This window comes from Neophocaena asiaeorientalis, unplaced genomic scaffold (genome assembly GCF_003031525.2).
Source record: "Neophocaena asiaeorientalis asiaeorientalis breed wild unplaced genomic scaffold, Neophocaena_asiaeorientalis_V1.1 scaffold29, whole genome shotgun sequence".
In the NCBI taxonomy this organism is placed as follows: Eukaryota; Metazoa; Chordata; class Mammalia; order Artiodactyla; family Phocoenidae; genus Neophocaena; species Neophocaena asiaeorientalis.
The window spans coordinates 5,552,369-5,569,244 of record NW_020174423.1 but is presented as its reverse complement, the minus strand read 5'-3'; the positions used below and the strand labels follow the sequence as shown (position 1 = coordinate 5,569,244).

General features: G+C 40.2%; 1 protein-coding gene across 1 annotated transcript in view; it reads left to right on the top strand.

The window, feature by feature from the left end:
- CPQ (carboxypeptidase Q) overlaps window positions 1-16,876 on the top strand; it is a 465,560-nt gene that overhangs the window by 237,725 nt on the left and 210,959 nt on the right. The gene's annotated exons all lie outside the window — the stretch shown is intronic.

Sequence of the window (16,876 nt, the reverse complement as noted above, 5' to 3'; positions counted from 1 at the left end):
TATATATGTATTTAATTGAAATATAGTTGACTTACAATATCATGTTAGCTTCAGGGATACAACATAGTGATTTGACATTTAAATACATCATGAAATATCACCACAATCAGTCTAGAAACCATCTGTCCTCATACAAAGTAATTACATTACTATTGAACATATTCTTTATGCTGTATATTACGTTCCAGTGACATATTTATTCTGTAACTGGAAGTTTGTACCTCTCAATTCCCTTCACCAATTTCACCCATCCCCTCACCCCTTCCCCTCTGGCAACCACCTATTTGTTTTCTGTACCTAATGAGTCTGTTTTCATTTTTTGTTTTGTTTCTCAGATTTCAAATATAAAGTATACCTTCCCTTTGCATCTTAGGTTCCCTGAAGAAACAGCTGTGGTTGGACAGCTGATATTTTGGCCTACGGAGCATCTGCTTCCTCTTCTTCTGGAAATACCTGAGTTACTTGGGAGAACTTACTCTCCCACTTTGCATGCAGGCTAAGTAGCATCTCAATTAAGATATTCTGCTCTACTCTGCCTGAAAGTGGTCACGTGATTCAAATGAGGTCACCCAGACTCTATCTCCGTTCTAAGAATTTGAGCTTTGAGCAGAGTTCCCTTTAGAAAGAAAACTCTTTAGAGCTGATTTCTCTCAAGGGAGTTCTCTGAAGAGAAGACAGGAGATCCTGCTGCCTGCCTTCCAGCTGCCTGCTACCTGTCCTTTGTGAAGCCTAGCCGGGTAGCTTTACCTAAGATTCTGTGAGCTGCCCCATATCTTTCCAATAAGTCCCTTTATTCTGTCCCAACTGGCCAAAATCGGCTGTTGTTTGCTGACAAACTATCCTGATACATGGTGCATCTTCAGTGCCAATTCATGTCATACTAGCGTGCAGCTTGCAGAAAGCATAGTGTAGGTTGTTGCCTACAGTTGAGAAAGTTTTAGAATTCACAGGGATCTTGGATATGAATTTAAATAATCTCCCTTATGCTCCTTCATTTCTCCCAAGAGTTTTAGAAACTTGTGAGTTTAAAATGGAGAAGTAGAGCAGAAATTATGGAAATCTGTGACTATTATCTTTTTTTAAATAACCTTGTTATTTCAGAACAGTTTTAAATTTACAGAATTATTGTGAAAATAGTGCAGAGTTCCCATATAGCCCACACCCAGTTTCCCCTATTATTAACATCTTAACATTAGTAGGGTACATTTGTCATAATTTGTGAACCAATATTGATGTTGATCCGTACTTCATTCATATTTCTTCAGTTATCCCCGATGTCCTTTTTCTGTTCCAGGATCTTATCCAGGAATCCACACTACATTTAGACGTCTCACCTCTTAGACTGCTCTTGGTGTGATTGTTTCTCAGATTTTCCTTGTTCTTGATGTCCTTTACAGTTTTCAAGAGTACTGACCAGATATTTTATAGAATGTCCCTCAACTGGAATTTGTCTAATATTTTGCTAATGAATAGACTAGAGTGGTGTGTTTTGGGGAGGAAGACCACAGAGGTAAAGTGCCGTTCTCATCACACCATATCAAGGGCACATGTTAACAACATGACTTATTACTGTTGATGTTGACCTTGTTTGACAGTTTTCTCCACTTTAACGTTATTTTTTTTCCCTTTCCATGTTGTGTTCTTTGGGAGGAAGTCACTGTGTGCAGCCCACACTTAAAGTTTGGAGAGTCACGCCGTACCTTCTTACGGGTGGAACATCTATGTAAATTACATGTAGTTCTTCTGCACAGGAGATTTGACTATTTTTCTTTTTTATCTGTTTACTTATTCAATCATTTATTTGTGTTAGAATGGATGCATAGATATTTATTCTATACTTTAGGTTATAATTCAAAACTATTTATTTTTTTCCTCACATTGTTACAACTTTGGCCATTGGGAACTCTTTCGGTTGGCTCCTGTGTCCCTTTGACAGACTCCCGTTATTGTAGCGCGGGTTGTTCTTGTTCTTGTTTTTTAGGCACCTCCTTGCTTTCTGACACTACAAGATACTCTAGGCTAATCTTGCATATTTCTTGCCCCAGTTCAAGAATCAGCCACTTCTCCAAGGAACCCTAGTTCTTTTTATTGGAGAATGGCGTTAAAAACAAAGGTCTGGCCCTAGGTCTGCTTGTTGCTATTGGGGTGTCTCCTTGGTTCTAGGTCCTCTCAGCTGACAGGGCAAGGAGATATGTGTTTATGTACCAAGCCATGTGTATATACATATCCATAAATATTTCTGTGTATAAACATCTGTATCTGTATTACGCTAAACGTGATTCATACTGATGTCTCCAGCTCTAATCCTTTACCGTGTTTCAGCCTTATCCACTTGCTTTTCTGTAACCTCCCACCCAACAACGAGAAAACTGGCTCATTGGTGGCACCAGCCACCATCCGTTGAATTAATTGTTCAGTCCCAGTGTACATGTCTTGTTGTTTCAGCATTGTTAACTTGTACCCCTGTAGAAAACAACGTTATCAACTAGAGTACAGTGCTTTAGAGCAACTCATTTTACATCATGGACTCTGCTCATTTCCAGAGTTACTTAGGTGAACACCTATTCCTCCACCTTCTGCAGTGGGGTTGTTTCATCCTAATGAGTCTGTTTTCATTTTTTGTTTTGTTTCTCAGATTTCAAATATAAAGTAAGATCATATGGTATTTGTCTTTTTCTGTCTGACTCATTTCACTTAGCATAATGCCCTTGAAGTCCATTCATGTTGTCATAAATGGCCGAGTAGTATTCTAGTGTGTGTGTGTGTGTGTGTGTGTGTGTATCTCACATCTTCTTTCTTCATTCACCTATTGATGGACACTTAGGTCGCTTCCATATCTTGGTTATTGTAAGCAATGCTGCAGTGAACATAGGGGTGCATATATTTTCTTGACTTAGTTTTTTTTTTTTGTTTTCTTCAGGTAAATACCCAGAAGTGAAATTGCTAGATTATATGGTAGTTCTAATTTTTTGATGAACCACCATACTGTTTTCCACAGTGGCGGCACCAACTTACAATTCTACCAACAGAGCATGAGGTTTCCCATTTTTCCACATCCTTGCCAACACTTGTTATTTGTTGGCTTTTTGATGATTCTGACAGGTGTGAGGTGGTATCGCACCGTGGTTTTGATTTTCCTGGTGATTAGTGATGCTGAGCGTCTTTTCATGTGCCTACTGGCCATCTGTATTTCTTCTTTGGAAAAATGTCTGTTCAGATCCTCTGCCCGTGTTTTTAATTGGTTGTTTGTTTTTCTTGATCTTGAATTCTATGAGTTCTTTATATATTTTGGATATTAATCCCTTATTGGATATATCATTGGCAACTATCTTCTCCCATTCTGTAGGCTTCCTTTTTGTTTTGTTGAAAGTTTCCTTCACTGTGCGGAAACTTTTTAGATGGATGTAGTCCCATTTGTTTATTTTTGCTTTTGTTTCCCTTGCCAGAGGAGGCATATCCAAAAAAATATTGCTAAGACCAATGTCAAAGAATATACTGCCTGTGTTCTCTTCTAGGGGTTTTATGATTTTCAGTCTTATATTTAAGTCTTTAATCCATTTTGAGTTTATTTTTGTGTACGGTGTGAGAAAGTGCTTCAGTTTCATTTTTTGGTATGTAGCTGTCCAGTCTTCCAAACACCATTTATTAAAGAGGCCATCTCTTCCCCATTATATATTCTCGTCTCCTTTGTTTTAGATTAATTCTTCCCGTTCCCTAATCATGGTATATCTTTCCATTTGCTTGTGTTATCTTCAGTTTCTGTCATCAATTCTTATAGTTTTCAGAGTACAGGTCTTTCACCTCCTTGGTTAGGTTTATTCCTAGGTATTTTATTCTCTTTGATGCAGTTGGAAAGGGGATTATTTTCTTAATTTCTCTTTCTGATAGTTTGTTGTTAAAGTATATAAACACAACAAATTTCTGTATATTAATTTTGTATCCTGCAACTTTACTGAATTCATTTATAAGTTCTAATAGTTTTTTATCGACGTCTTTAGGGTGTTTTATATATAGTATTATGTCATCTGCAAACAGTGACAGTTTTATTTCTTTCTTTTCAATTTGGATTCCTTTTATTTCTTTTAGGGTCTGATTGCTATGGCTAGGATATCCAATACCATGTTGAATAAAAGTAGCAAGAGTGGGCATCCTTATCTTATTTCTGATCTTAGAGGAATTGTTTTCAGCTTTACACCATTGACTGTGAAGTTGGCTGTAGCTTTGTCACATACAGCTTTTATTATGTTGAGGCATGTTCCCTCTCTACCCGCTTTGTTAAGAGTTTTTATTATAAATGGATGTCAAATTTTGTCAAAACTTTTTCTGCATCTATTGGGATGAACATATGATTTTCCCCTTCATTTTGTTAATGTAGTATATCACATTGATTGATTTGAGGATATTCAGTTATCCTGGCATCTCTGAGATAGTGTACGCGGGCCTCTCACTGTTGTGGCCTCTCCCATTGCGGAGCACAGGCTCCGGACGCGTAGGCTCTGCGGCCATGGCTCACGGGCCCAGCTGCTCCGCGGCATGTGGGATCTTCCCGGACTGGGGCACGAACCCGCGTCCCCTGCATCGACAGGTGGACTCTCAACCACTGCGCCACCAGGGAAGCCCAGGTTGCTAATATTTTGTTGAGGATTTTTGCATCCCTGTTTATCCGTGATATTGGTCTATAAGTTTCCTTTTCTCTTTTGAGTGTGTTTATCTGGTTTTGGAATCAAGGTGATGTTGGCCTACTAGAGTTCAGAGCATTCCTTCCTCTTCAGTTTTCTGGGGTAATTTGAAAAGCATAGGTATTAACTCATTCTTAAATGTTTGGTAGAATTGTCCTGTGAAGGTGTCTGATCCTGAACTTTAGTTTGTTGGGAGTTTTTTGATTACTGATTCAATTTCATTAAGTAATTGGTCTGTTCAGATTTTCCCTTTCATAATTTTCTTATTTCTAAATGTGACCTCTTCTTTTCCACTTAGAGAAGTCCCTTTAACATTTCTTTTAAGGCTGGTTTAGTGGTGATAAATTCTTTTGACTTTTGCTAGTCTGTGAAACTCTTTATATCTCCTTCAGTTCTGAATGATAACCTTGCCGGGTAGAGTATTCTTGGTTATAGATTTTTTGTTTCATTATTTTAAATATATTGTGTATCTACTTTCTGGCCTGCAAAGTTTCTATTGAAAAGTCAACCAGTTGTCTTATAGGAGTTACCTTATATGTAACTAGTCACGTTTCTCTTGGTGCTTTTAAGATTCTCTCTTTCTTATTAATTTCTGACATTTTAATTACAATGTGTCTTGGTGTGGACCTCTATGGGTTTGTCTTGTTTGGGACCCTCTGTGCTTTCTGGACCTGGAAGTTTTCAGCTCTTATTTCTTCAAATAAATTTCCTGCACCTTTCTCTCTCTCTTTGCCTTCTCAGACCCCTATAATGGGAATAGTAGTCCCAGAGGTCCCTTAAACTATCCTCATACAAAAAAATTATTTTTTCTTTTTTCTTTTCCATTTGGGTGATTTCCACTACCCTATCTTCCAGATTGCTCGTCTGTTTTTCTGTATAACCTAATCAACTGTTGATTCCTTCTAGTGTATTCTTCATTTCAGTTATTATATTTTTCAGCTCTGATTGGTTCTTTTTTATATTTTCTAACTCTGTTGTAGTCCTCTCTGTGTTCATCCATTTTTCTTCCAAGATCAGTGAGCATCTCTATGATCATTACCTTGAACTCTTTATTGGGTAGATTGCCTATCTTTGTTCCATTTAGTTCTTTTTCTGAGTTTTTTTCTTGTTCCTTTGTTTGGAACATATTCCTTTGTCTTCTTGTTTCGCCTAATTCTGTGTGTTTCTTTCTATTCCTGATCTTGGAGAAGTGATCTTATGTAGGAGACATCCTCTGGGGCCCAGCATCATGCTTCCTTCTGGTTATCAGAGGTAGATTCTCTTGGGGTGTTTCCTGTGTGGGCTGCACGGACCCTTCTCTTGTGGTGGAGCCAACTGTTATAGGCATGCTGGTAGTGAGGCTGGGCCCTCGTTCAGCCAGCTGTGAGGCTCTGCAGCTGCTGTGGACCCACTGGTGGGCGGCACCAGCTCCTAGCATGACTGGCCATGTGGTCCAGCTGTGTGTGGTTGCTGTGAGTTTGCTGGTGAGCAGGGAAGGCCCCCTCAATAATACTCTGGAAGGAGCATTTCAAAATGGTACTTGCCAGTGCCAGTGTCAGCACGGTAGAATGAGATCCCAAAAAATGTCTGCTGCCAGTGTCTCAGTCCCCAAAGGGAGTCTCAGCTGCCTCCTGCCTCTCCAGAAAAATCTCCAAGATCAGCAACCCAGGTGCCTTTCAGACTACTTCCTCTGCATTGGGACTTGGAGTCTGTGAGGTTTTTCATATGCCCTTTAATAGCACTTTCTATTTCCTATAGCCCCCCAGCTCTCCTGAACATAAGCCCTGCTGGTTTTCAAAGCCAGGTGTTCTGGGGCCTCACCTTCCCGGTACAGGACCCTGGGTTGGGAAGCCCAGTGCAGGGCTCACTCAGCCCCTTTGCTCCTTGGGGAGTGCTGCCCCTCCTACCCATCTCATTGTGGTTCCTTTGTTATATCTTTAGTTGTAGAAAATCTTTTCTGCTAGTCTCCTGGTTGTTCTCATAGAAAGTTGCTCTGTGAGTAGTTGTAGTTTAGGTGTGCCCACGGAAGGAGGTGATTCAGGGTCTTCCTACTCTGCCATCTTGATTCCTTACCAGCCACACAATTTTAAAATATAATCTGTTTAAAATTATGTTTTATATTTATCCAAGGACTAAATATACAGCTAAAGATGTCAAACAGTGCTGAAAGGCTTATAATAAACAATAGCAGTCCCCTCCTCTTACTCCATCTTGACCTGTTTCCCAGGAGCAACACATTCACCTGTTAGCTATTTGTATCCATAATTCTAAATAATGTGCTCTACAGCTATCTATTGAGACATCAATTTGAAACAATATCCACTGATTTCCTATCATTGTAGATGAGGATTGAACTTTATTTCACCTCCTTCCCCTGACCAATTTCTTCATAACATAGTTATTCTGCAGTTTTTTAAATTAAATCAATACTTAGTTTTTACATTATTTTCTTGTTAATTAAAAAAAATCCTAGAATTAGTAATTAATTCATTTTTTGTACCTATAGCTGCCTTCCAGTCTACATTTTTCCCACGTGATCAAACTTCTTAAATAATTTTCGGTTCTTCTTAGCACTCATCCTCACCTCCCAGGACCCTCTGTTTTCTGGAATACTTCATTGAGAATAAGTATGCAGAGCCAGGAATAAGGCCATGGGCATCTGGGAACTGGATGGAGAAGGAAAGCGGGGGTCTTATTGTTTTACTTTCGGAGTCACCCTCTGTGAGACTTACGCTCCTGTTTGTGGGCATTTGGAGAAGGCAGGTTGCAGTTGCTTGAGTGGGCATGAAGAGTAGAAACCTGGGGGTGTACCAGCTTTTCATAAATACTTTGAAGCAAACTTCTTGCTTTTAATACGACATCTCACCCCTGCTTTAGAGGTACCTGATACCTCTAATTCCTGAACCTTCCGTTGGTTCTCTGCAGTAATGCAGCTTGGTTCCCTTAGGTATACTGTCTGCAGGCACATGGGCTCCTCTTGCTTTACTCTGACAAGTCAGTAAGAATTCTATATCTGCTTTACACCTTCGGTTAATGTGTTTCAGTGTTACAGATGTCTTTAAATTTCATCAAAGATGGAGTTTGTGTTTGTATTTCGTGGGCTATTTGTGGGGAGTGATTTTGAATAGGAAAGGGACCCCCAACTTAAACAAGAGGTCTTACACTTGATCTACATTTTCTATGACCCCCTCTAGCCTCAGCTCATGTTATCTCTTTGGAAGAGATACTCCTGACTCCTCCAAGCAAAGTAGATTACCTTGTTCTTGGCTTCCATGGCATTCTGACTGTCTCTCTCTCAGGGCACATGTCATACAGCACTCTGTTGCAATACATCTGTTCATTTTCCCCACTAGACGATGAGCCCTAGTAGGGCAGGGACCACATCTCACTCGGTGTGTACCATGAGCCTTGCACTGGCCTGACTCTGCTAGGTATAGTCAATACCTGCTTGTTGAATATAAAAATAAGTGAACAGCACTGTGTTTGCTGCATTAACTGTGAACAGGCACTAAAAGCTCTGAAATACATTATAGTTGCTCGGGCATCATTTGAGAAGTTAAGGGTTAATGTTGGGATGTACTAGAATCTTACATTCCCAAGTATTAACTCAGTTTTATGCCCCCAAACTGTACTGCCTCTGGGAGGTATTCTGGGGTGACCTGGAAGAATTGTAGGAAACTGAGGACACAATAATTGGGGAGATTGCCAAAAGAACTAGATTTTTCTGATTAGGTAGACACATCTCTCATACTTTAATATCATCTCTGTGTAGATTTGCTGTGTTGTTCGTATGGCCTAACCTTTAGAAAGAATCCCTTCAGCAACAAAAGTCCAGTTAGGGCTAAGACAAGAAAGCCACATGAGGTAATTAAGAATGTGGGCTCTGGAGTTCGACGCACCTATGTTTGAACCTTAGCTCCTTCCCTGCCCAAATGGGTAAGTCATTAACTTCTCTGAGCCTCAGTTTCTCCACATTAAAGTTGGGGTAATAAGAATACATATTGTTGGTTTATGAGGGTTGTATGAGGATAAAACAAGATAATGCATATAAAACACTTAGCATAATACCTGACATCATAAGCTTCCAATAAGTATTACCTATATTTGTTATTATCTATCATGACAGTTAATATAATGCCAAGCAAGTATTGGACAGTTGTCTAAGATTACTTGGAAAAGTTTAGGGAAAAAAATTGGGGGGTGTGGTTTGGGGGTGGGGCACTGGAGATTTTGCAGTCTAAAAGCAGGCAGCGGTACTTTCTTCACTGAGCCCTGTTAAATTGAAAGATTGTGTTCTAGCAGCCAAGAAAAAGAGCAGCTATACGAATCATTTCTTAATGATCTGAAGTCCATTAGCTACTCCATTTAGCTGTTAATGTTGTGAAGTTGTTGGTGTAAGTCATTGTGTTATTTGGTAATGAACTTGTTTTCTTAACAGTTATAATATATTGTTCTCTCCAAACGCTATCAGTTACCTCTGGCATTCTGCTAATTAGTCAGTAGATCAGCCTTCAGTGTCGTTTCAGTATCTCATCCTCTCACCACATTTTTTATATTAAAACGTACTTAGTTGGTGTTATGGGCTAAATTCTCTTCCCCCCAAAGACATTGAAGCCCTAACCCCCAGTACCTCAGAAGGTGACCATGTCTAGAGATAGGGCCTTTAAAGAGTGATTGAGTTAAAATGAGGCGTTTAGGGCGAGCCCTAATCTAATATAATTGATGTCCTTCTAAGAAGAAGAAATGGGCACACAGAGAGCCCAGGGGTGCACGTTCACAGAGGAACAGCCGTGTGAAGAGATAGAGAGAAGGAGACCGTCTGCAAGCCAAGGAGACTGGCCTCAGGAGGAACCAAACCTGCTGACACTTTGATCTTACACTCGTAGCCTGTGAGAAAGTGTGAGAAAATAAATTTTGTGGTTTAAGCCGCCTACTCTGTGGTATTGTGTTATGGCAGCCCTAGCCAACTAACACACTCGGCATTGAGTAGCAAAATTCACTCTGGAATTTCTGATTTTATTTTATTCCTTGTAGTTTATAAAGCACTTATCACACACATCATTTGAATCTAAGCCAGCCCTTAAAATAAGTGTTATTATTTACTCCATTTTACAGATGAAGTGCTTGTTCAGAGAGTCTGTACAAACACAGAGCTGCTCAGGGGGCGGGTGGAATTGGAAGGCAGGCTATTCGGTTTAAATCTCCTTCTCTTTATCTCTCCCAGTTACCATGAGTGTAGAATGTGCACCTGTTTCTTCCTAGTGTAGTTTACACACTGGATTTGTTATAAGAGAGTTTTGACAGGTTACCACCGGTGGGTTACCGCTGGTGGGTTATCCACTGGTGACGGTGGATTTCTGCCTAACGCTGGGATGAAGATAGCAGCAAACTTGCCAAATCTGAAAAGAGTATTTTTATTTATTCCTCAGCTTCCAGAATCTAATGCCTTTCAATTTTCTGTCATTGTTCCACTGAAAGTGAAGAACGGAATACTGACATACTTTTGTTTTGTTTGTTTTGTTTTGTTTTTGTTTTTGTTTTGCTTTGAAGCCATTCTGTGGTCAGATCAGCTTTTAGCCGTTCATTCATTCCACAAATACGTATTGAGCACCTGTTATGAGCCCCGAGTCTGGATACCCGCTTTTCAAGTAGGAGTTGACGTGTTCGGCATGGAGGGATGTGGTTGAACAGAAAACTGTTGACTCTGGAGTCAGGGAGGTTTCTCCTTTTCATGAGAGTACACTGTTGGTTCTTTGCTGTGTTGAAAGTATACCTTCCCCCACCCCCAAATTAAACTTTCAACGTTTCCCTTCATTCTCAGAAAGATTTCTATGGAAATTTGAAGAAACTTGCCTCAAAATAATATAGTAAACCATCTGATATTATTGGCCTTATACAGCCTTAGTTTATTGTCATAGTCATTCATCATTAAAGCTGTAACTGTTTGCTCATATGTGGAAGAATCTTGGTGGAGAAAGTGAAGGGACGGAGGGGACATTCAAGTAACAACTTTGATTTGGGATTCCTTTCCTGTTATTTTTAGGCTACAATTTAAAAGAAGTTTGTGTGCCTTACATTTTTTTCACTAAAAATTTTACCTCAAGAACTGGAGAATGCTTCTGTTTCCTCCCTAAGAGTAGCAATCATTTTTTTCAATCATATTTTTAAATTAAATTAAAATTTTAAATTTCGGAGAGCTTTGTTATCCTTGTGTGACAACACAGAGTATGTAACTTTAACTCTCTAGCCATCTAATTAGAAAGATGTTTCCTAACTATGATCAGTATTGGACTTGGTCCACAGCCCATATTTATAAAACAGTAACTATGACAACCCATTCTTCCTAACCAGCATCAACCCTTAATATTTTCCCAACTGTCTGTTTTACAAGATGACATAAGTAGTGGGTTTGGGGGAGGAAAAAAACAACTTTGGATGATAATCAAAATGCTTTTTGCAAACAGAGGCTTTAAATCTGTTTGTTCAGCAGCATGTAATTCGGACAGTGGGAGTTCATCAGGCAGCAAGGATTAACCCCCTAATTTATTTCTCTTTTTCCTTTTGGAAAGGGCTAGACTGCTACGAATTCCATGTACTCAGCCTGAGCTGCCAAACAGAATTGGAGACTGACTAGTAGCCGAAACATGGGGCAGGGATAATACATTGTTTTTCTCTTCTTCGTGACCCTATGCGATAGGGTTTTGTTTTGTTTAAAAAGAAGTAAAAATATATTACAACTTTCAAATCAATGTCTCTCTGAACCTAAAAGGCTTTTAGATATCTCGTCCTTTTCTGACTAAATAGGACAGTGCTAATTATCTATCATAATTTTAACCAAATTCCTTATAGTTACGTCCAATGCAGAAACTCCTCTTAAAAAGTGAGTACTTAACACAGATCATAATATGCTCAAAAAGCCAATTTCTTTAGATGATTGCATACATGGTGGGTGTTGATTAGACCACCCCATGGTGTGCAGAGAGCTCAGAGTGCCCAAGGCAGGGTCAGATCAGTCCTCTGGTGCTTGACTGGGTGAGGCATCCTATAAGATTAGCTGCCCTGCAAAGCTGAGGTAGTAGCAGGGCTATGCAGTTGAGACCACTCCTTAACACTGACCCCTCCCCTCAGTCCATTTCCATATGTCTCAGTGAGGATAAATGCCCTGTAGGGATAGGGGAGTTGGAAGATCTGCCTCTACCAGAGCATCTACCATCTTTCCTTGGGCCAGAAGTAAGTAGAAGGTAGTAGCCTGCAAACTTTTCGATGATATCTCCGTGAGCCATTGCCACTGGATGCTGAAGTCATCTTAGCCAAGACTGAGCTACAGGGATAAGGACCTCTCAGTCAAAATCATACCAGCCCTCCTCGTGGCACAGGGCACACTTAACCAGGTTGACTTTCTAATATTCTTTTTTCCCTTGGCTTCTGTATTATCCTCACTTGATTTTTTAAAGTATCATCTCTCTGGAAATCAGAATTCTAATCTGGAGGCTAAAAGTAATGCATTAAATATTAAACTGAAGCTGTTAAGATTATGATGAAAAGAAATATAAGGAAACGGTATAAAATATGAACTTGAATCATCAGTGGCGATACAGTTAAACACATGGTCTGGGTATCGAGAGAGAGTACCTTTTTAATGTCCCCAAGGTAACTATCAACCAATGAGGACAAGAGTCAGCAGATAAAGTTCTCAGCTGTGCCCCATGACATACTCCTTCTCATCCTTACACTGGCACAGCTCTTCCATCAGAATCATTCAGCTAGATCCTAGAACCTGGCCAATGGGAACAATTCAGTCTCCTTCTTCAACTTCTATTTCTCTCTCTTTCCTTCAAATGTTATTGTTTCCCATGGCTCCAGTATTAATCTTATTATTTTTTCTGTTGTCCCCAATAACATACTCTTGTTTGTCTGTCCACCCACCCATTCATCTATCCATCCATCTTTCCATTAGTCCATCCATCTAACCATCCACCCATCCATCATTTACTGAATAATGACTGTGCATGCAAGGCATATTCTCAAAACAATATTTCCCTGGCCAACCTAGGAAGACAATGAAATGTTAGATGCTCTGATCATAGTTTGATTCTTCAAAAGCAGAACCTATAATAAAGAATTGGGTGCAAGTAGTTTATTTGATAGGTGATTCCAGGAAGCCGAAGTGAAGTAAAGAGGGAGAAAGGAAGGGGAAAAAAAACAATAAAGGATGCATTAAGATATGGGTAATTGCTATGGCCAACTGGGCTCAGTCCTGCTGGGGATTTTTTTAGAAACTTTGTAGAACACGCTTCAGAATATCCTACTGAAAGATGGGAAAGCTGAGAGGTTTATCCATTGACTCTTGTCCTTATTTGTTGAAAGTTACCTTGGGGGCATTAAATCCCTGACATTCTTTAGGATTCCCTCCTAGTAGGCTTTTAATGCCTGAGAAAGCCCTTGGGTATAAAAGCAGAGAACAGAGGCATGAACAGGTTCTGTTCACCAAGGCTGCGAGTGAGCCCAGAGGGGGGCCCAGAGGCTGTGGGATGAGGTACCCATAGCATCTGCGTCAACCTCTGTGGCCCTCCTAACTGCCTTAAATAGAAACGCATGAGAGTTTTCCATTTTCCAGTAAAGTTTACCAGAGTGGACATTTACTCAATTTCACGTGCAGAAACACAGCACTATGTTTAGAATTGGACTTACTCATTTCCTGAATATATATAGCTTCCCTTTTCTCTAGAACCTCTTTTCAGCAGATTTATGCAGACAAGAAAAATATTGCAACCGAAAGCACCACTGCAAATTTCCCTGTGCTGACATTAATCATGCCCATTCAATTTATTATCTATCATTTGAAAAGAATATTTCACAACTCTTGTGTGATGATTTTTATTTTTTTTTTACAAAGGGTGATTACATCCACGTAGCATAACTCTTCTAATGGTTAATGCAGTTTATTTTATCACCCATTCACTCTCCAATTACGGTGTGTTAGCAAGCAGACACTATACGTGGAAAATTGGGAGAGAAATATTTGATTCAGCCCACTTTTCAGAGAAAAAGAGATGGGTATAAAACCAGACTAGATATAATGACTGATTTTTGCATGCTTGTTTGGTGGGCTTAATTTACCACCTACCATTGAATTCATTAAATAATAAGGAAGCTTCTGTGTTTATTAATACTTTCAAGTGTCAGGGTTTGAATGTCATCTACCTTGGATCCATTAAAAAGATTTTTACTAATCCTTTGTCATTGAATTGGCCTTGTCATTTTTTTTTTTTTTAAACACAGGCACCCACCCTTTTGTTTAATCATTTCTCCACTGCACATCCCTGGGCTGAGGACGACAAAAGTAATTGTGAGTAACTAATATAGGGGAAATATTATTGAATGCATGAAAGAAATTCATTTGGAATTTATATCTAAGAACAAATGCCCATGAACTCTAACAAAAATTAGTAAATTAACCTTCTTTTGACCTTCATTTATGGATGCTCTGTAGAGCATAAACACATGTTATATATAACATGTTATAACATGTGTTTATCACACACATATACCAAGTTATACCAGGAATGCCTCTCTTTTCCTCTCCATTTATTCAAATCTTACCCAGCGTTTAAGGCCCAGACGTAATTTCTCCTTCTTTAATGAATCTTCTCCAATTTCTTCCAATTCAGTGCTTCTTATACTTGGATACAGTTGGGGAGCTGTTAAAAATATTTTTTCCCAGACTCCCCCCCCAGATTACTTAAATCAGAGTTGCTGGGGGTGGGATTCAGGCCTTTGCATTTTTAAAAGCTCAGGTGGTTACAGTGTGCAGCCAAGATGGAGAACCACCATCCTACCTGGACATGTTTGCTCCCTTCTCTGAAGACCCAGGAAACCTTGTTTATACCTCTTAAAGACAGTTGTAATTGCCCTTGTAGTCTGAATCAAAGTACTTTGAAGGTGGAGTATCCCAACCACTCTTCCAATTCCTAGATACTTCTGACAACATTCTGATTGTCCAGCTTGAATGCCCCCCGTGACATGGAACTCATTCCCCCGGGCAGGCTAATCCATCTTTGGGCAGCTGTGAACAGTTCAGATCCAGGTCTATCTCTTGGTAGCTTCAAACTATTCTTCCTGTTTCTACTGCTTTAGGGAAAATAAACCTTCCCCATAAGTTTTAAAAAAATATTTGAACAGTCCATTCACTCAAAAATAAATTTAAGGAATGACTACTCTGTATTGGGCACTGGGCTACCTCAATGGAAGTAAACATATAGATTCCTAGGAAGATCTGAAAGTCAATCTTCACTCCTATAAGTAAATTCTGTTTTGTTTTAATATGCCACATTTCTTACATAAAAGGTTATCTAGGCTAGAACAGTAAGAAACCAAATGGACTTACGCTTCAACATGAGAAACTTATGTAGCAGAGTTATGACTGTGAAACTTTGGGAACAGTTTACTGAGTAAGGCTGTGGAATCTTTTCTTGAAACTTTAGATATGACATACTTTCATGTGACTCCATTTATATACCGCCTTGAGGGCAGAGGGCAATGTCCTAAGTTACTTCTCAGAGTTCATTCTGAGTCATTTTACATCCCTAAAATGAAGCCAGGCTGAATGATTAAGATACTTGACTTTTGATAATTTGGGGGAGGGGAAGGTGGACAAGATTGCTTCCCCTTGCATTGTTCCCCGTGATGCTGGCAGCTAGCTGGGGTCTCCCAGGAGAATCTTGGTCCAGCAGTGCTTGGTCATGCCAGTTCACTAACATCGAAGGTTTTGTTGGGAAACGAAGCACATTAAAGCCAGGTCTGGGTCACACTAGCCTTAAATGGGTTTCCAAGGCTTTTTCAAGGAGAGGAAGACAGGGCTGCTGAGCCGTGAAGCTCTGGAGGCTCCATTCCCATTGTTGTGACCCCAGTGAGCTGCATTCATAGACATCAGGAGAATGGTGTCCCCAGAGAGTGTCATGAGGTTGCCCTGGCCCTAGGGCACAGTGGAGATGAGCATCCATGAAAGAACTGGTACTGGAGAAGTGTTGAAACTCTATGCTGTCCCATCAGAGGAAAAGTCAGGGGTCCCAGGGACTCTTTCCTGGGAACCAGAACATGGTTCCACTTAACCCCAACCTAGAAACACATCAGAGAGGCATTTTATACTCCAGAAACCAACCTAGCTAAGATGTTCCCACCATCATCCTCTCTTGCCTCCTTAGACCCCAGGTCCTCCTTTCCTTCAAATAAACCCAGCCCCGAGATGATATGAATTCCATCTAATTCTGTTTCTCAGTGCAATGAAATTTGCACTCTGGTGATGAATTCTGGCTTATTCCTCCAACCTACTCTGCTTTATCCCATGATATACATCATGCCAGGAGATGGTTGTGCCCTCTGCAACCGCATTGACCTTAAAACAGACACAGGCAATGAAAACATGTAGGGCTGGATCAGCAAGTCCTGTACAGCTCAAGTTCATCATGGTGTTGTACAACCAACTAATTACTCAATTCATTTTGTGGGTTGACCATACCCATCTCTTATTCTCAGGAAGCATCTTCTAATATCATAAGACAGGGAGTGAGCGAAAAGTGCTCTTTCAGTTTCAAACCCTGGAGCATTTGTGCACTAATAACCTTCCTCCTTTGTGCTTTTGAAACAAACGTAAACCAAAACAATTAAATTAAATGGAGTTAACATTGGCATGGTAGCATAAATCAGTTGTCAGGAAATTCAGTATTCAGGGGTTAACGTTCCTTTCGTATGAGCTGTCTAGTGCTTGCCTACTTTGAATTAAGAATAAGCCAAAAATTAGGTCTTGGTATAAGAGAGGATTACACGAGAGAGAGAGAGAGGTGCTGGCCTTGCGTGTTGCCTCGGATACACAGCCCTGTGATTTGTGGGTGATGCATGTTTATCAGATGTTTATCTTTTGGCCGGCTACAGGCCTCTTAATCAGGTTTTCCTGACTATGGTATTCTGAACGGGCAGACACGGTTAAGCAGTTTACCTCTGCACTCTGCAGTTCCTGAGCAGACAGCAAACAGCCCTGCGTGTAGACTGCACCCACGCGGGCTGTGCTCTGAAGAGCCCCCAGGCTCTCCACACCACTGACTCTCCTGCTGAAAAGCAGAAGTCTCTTCACTTTGTCTGTGGGCTGAAAGCTGCTTGCAAGACGGGCTTCTGAAGTTCAGGCCCTGATGAAGGGGAATTATACTCCAAATCCGAGGGCG